Below are 4,258 nucleotides of genomic sequence, written 5' to 3'. Positions count from 1 at the left end.
TTTTTTTTTTTTTTCACTGACTAACTTCATTACCCTAAGGCATAGAACATTTTTCTGCTTTATTTATATGTCTTTCTCATTTTTATTTTGTAGCATGGGTTGCATTGACTTTTTTACTAGAAAATTTTACTAGATATTTGTCTTTCAAGTTTTCATCTGCTTTATAATTGAGGATCACTTTTCTAATACTTTTATTATAATGTGGTACCACCTCAGCCCTATTTAAGTAATATTTTTACCTAATGTCAAATCTTTTTCCAACTAATTAAAAAGAAAATCTATGTATAAAATGATTGCTTGTAAATATGCATGTAAATAGTTCTGTTAATAACCCACTGTTTTACATCTGGTACATCTGTGTCTGCTAATACAGTTAGCTTTCTCACTTTTCAGCTTGTTTGTTCAGTCTGAATTAAAGTTAGACTTTGAAAATAAAACTTTAATAGTTCTGTTTCCTCTAAGTTTTTGAAGTGGTGTTTTGGTATCTTAAAAAGTTCACTATGAACTTTTGTTTATATGACAGAAATTAAAGGTTTAAAATCAGAGAAACCGTATTAACGGAGAAGATATTCTACTCAGTGTTTGAATTAGAATTCAATAATATGGCTACCCAGAAAACATTAGCAAATGCAAAACATTAAAATTAAGATTTCTTTAAAAGGGAGTGTATATATGTGTAATTGGAATTTTTGGAAGCTGTAATAGTTGTTATTCACTTTTTAAAAATGTCTCCTTTAATCTGGTGGCTGTTACCATAACCAGCAGTTCTCCAAAGATAGTGCCTACTACAAATACCAGGAGGGAGAGGGGCAGTACATAGACCAGGGACCAAGGCATAGTAACTGCATATACTTCAAACTTCTAGCAGTTGCTGTATGAGTAACCAACCCGGTATTTATCCACTAGGTCATTATCACCAACTACTGCTTTGCTTTCAGTAGCTACCAACAAAATGGATATTCTAGATACTACAGCTGCTTAAATCACCAAGCATGGTGTTATATAACGGTTTTATTATACTCAGGAACTTGGGCAGGGCACAATGGGAATGACATTTCTTTATTCCATAATGTTCGAGGCCTAGGCTAGAAAATTGAAAGGCTTGGAGAGCAGTAGGCTGAACATCAGGGGGCTGTAATCATTGGGAGTAAATGGCTAATAACTAGACTGAGATGATTTGGAGCCAAGACTAGATCTGCATTGTTGACCACACCATCTGTGCTCACAGCATAGGGCTGGGATTTCTCACAGCAAGTAACCTGGATTCTTAGAATGGACAAAGAGACTCAAAAAGAAACTGGAAGTCATGCAGCGTAACCTCACATTCTCTTGGTACTGAGTCACTGAAGCCAGGTGAGATAGGAGGCCCTCCAGGAGTACATGGACATGTTATAAAGCTGCCCTGGTACATAATCTGAGGAAGAGCTGTCCCTGTGCCACAATCACTGATCTTTAGTATTGCCATGTATTTAGCAAGAATGTGTCAAGTCTTTAGTATGGATTAATAGTACAAGTCTACAATGTGCAAGGACATAGGTGCCAGTAAATATAGTCTTGTGTTCTGGCAACAAGACACAAATACGGGTCATGGCCTGGCGGTCATGTCATCAATGCAGATCTTTGTGTTACTAGTGCCCTCCGGCCAAAGGCTACCAGAAATACACTGATAGCTGCACATACTGGTTTTATTTTTTCAGTGGAGGAGAATATACACCTTGGAACTGTGGGTATATCAGTAAGAGGGTGTTAGAAAATTATGATAGGATTTGGGTTTGGGTTGAATAATTCAGGGGACAATCTAAAACACTGAAGGTTCACTTTAGACTGAGTGTTGTCAGAAAGCAAAGGTAATTCTACAATTAGGTATTTCATTAAATCTTACCTGAAGTGAGGACAGTTGAGTATGGGACAAGTTGTACTTGTTTGGGGAAAAAGATGAGTCACATTTAGAGGATGTTTGATATGAATATAAAAAACTGCAATTCTGAAAGCTACAGTTCTTTTCATGAAAGGAAGGTGTAGTCAACAGCTCATGCAAAGAGCCAGCCGATGGAGAAAGATTTAAAATGCAGACCAAGTAACAATAGAGTTCATGAGAATGAGAGGTGACAGGATTCCCACGTGTGCTGAATAACTGGCCTGTAATATAAGGGATCCTTCTTGTACAGGAAGAGGAGGGATGACGTGAATGCGGACACTTTTTTTTTCCTCTTGAAGCAAATAATAAGGAGGTAAAAGGACTGTTAAAAAGGAGAGAATTTGGCTTACTGGCCAGGGCACCAGGCACATACACAGGGGCTCGTGGGTACAAACCTGGACTGGGCCTGCCAAAAAACAATGACAACTACCAACAAAAATATAGCCCAGTGTTGTGGCAGGCACCCTTAGTCCCAGATATTTGGGAGGCTGAGGCAAGAGAGTCACTTAAGCCTAAGAGTTTGAGGTTGCTGTGAGCTGTGACACCATGGCACTCAACCTATGGTGACATATGAGACTGTCTCAAAAAAAAAAAAAAAAGATTTGAAATAGACCAAAGAGGGATTAAAAAGAAATGCAGTAAGACCGTGGGCAGCAGTGACAGCCTACCTGAAAGTGGTGACCATAAATTTGCAGTGGTACAAACACAGTGGAAGCACATCCTCCAGCTCCAAGGGTGTGGAAGCAGTGTTAGGTTCCTCCAGGTTGGGTGTTTGCCAGGCTGCTGTGATAGGGCAGCAGTATGCAGGAGCTTATTTAAGTCTGCTAACATCTAGTCAACCTGATACCACTGGCTCAAGCCTGTTTTCTAACACAGTCACGTTATTGACTTGCAAACAAGGGGACCAGAAGAACCCAATATGGTGCATTCCACAAGGGGCAGAGAGTGTGGTCTTAAGGGTTGGGTTCCTGCTGAATTCTAAGTAAACTCTAAGGGAAGAAAGATTAGAAGTGAGAACTAATTAGGGATTGGGTATTGTCAGGAGATGAGGGTGGTTTGGCAACTGGATATAACTTGTACTTACACTTGATGTAATATTGAGATCAATTTGCCCAATTTATTTAGAACTTGGGTCTTGCTCTGTTGCCTGGGCTAAAGTGCAGTGGCATCATCATAGCTCACTGCAGCCTCCAACTTCTGGTTCAAGCAATCCTCCTGCCTGAGCGTCTGAAGTAGCTGGGACTGCAGACATGCAACGCCATGCCTGGCTGATTTTTAAAACAGTTTTTGTAGATGGCTCAGTGCCCGTAGCACAGTGGTTATAGCACCAGCTACACAGTGGTTACAGCACCAGCCACACACACCGACGGTGGCGAGTTTAAACCTGGCCCAGGCCAACTAAACAGCTGCAACAAAAAAATAGCCAGGCATTGTGGCAAGCACCTGTAGTTCCAGGGAGGCTGAGGTAAGAGAATCGCTTAAGCCCAATAGTTGGAGGTTGCTGTGAGCTGTAACGCCATGGCACTCTACCCAGGGCAACATAGTGAGACTGTCTATGTCTCACTAGATGGGGATTGCTATTACTAAGGCTGATCTCCAACTCCTGGCCTCAAGCAATCCTCCCACTTTTGCCTCCCAAAGTGCTAGTATTATAACCTTTTAAAAATAGAGGTCAATGTAGAGAGTCAGATTTCTTCCCATCCTTTGCTTCAGTTTTCTTTGCTTAAAGACCTTGTAATAAAAAAAAAATAGTTATACCCCAATAAAACTGTTTAAAAAACAACTTAGCCAAAGATAGGCATCTTTTCTTAATTTGGAATCTGAAAATATAAAGCAGAAATACAAATGCATAATGATCAGGTCAGGGCCACCCCCCACCCTTTTCCCCTATAGTCCCACTTCAGGCTTCTCTCCTCTTAAGGTTTCTCCTACTAACCTTTCTTTTTTTTTTTTTTAAAGCAATTTTATTTCTTTTTTCTTCTGCAGTTTTTGGCTGGGGCCGGATTTGAACCCTCCACCTCTGGTATATGGGGCCGGCACCCTACTCCTTTGAACCACAGGGGCCACCCCACTAACCATTCTTAAACTACACTTGCTTTCTTCCAGCCCTTTCAAGGATAAAGATCTTTCCTTTGGGCCTTAGGTCCTTAACCTGGGGACCTTACTCTGCTTGAAACTTTTCTCCCTACTTTACTTAGCTAATGCATACTTAAACTTCAGATTTCAGTGGAAATCTGCCTCAGCCTAGACTAAATCTGCTCACTAGAGGCATACCTCAGAGATAAGGTGAGCTCACTTCCAGATGCTAGTAACAACAAAAGCAAATAGCACAAAGTGAGC

The sequence above is a fragment of the Otolemur garnettii genome, unplaced genomic scaffold, assembly GCF_000181295.1.
Source record: "Otolemur garnettii isolate 467f Iridium unplaced genomic scaffold, OtoGar3 scaffold00063, whole genome shotgun sequence".
Taxonomy (NCBI): domain Eukaryota; kingdom Metazoa; phylum Chordata; class Mammalia; order Primates; family Galagidae; genus Otolemur; species Otolemur garnettii.
The sequence above is the reverse complement of the archived record's forward strand: the minus strand, read 5'-3'. Positions refer to the sequence as shown.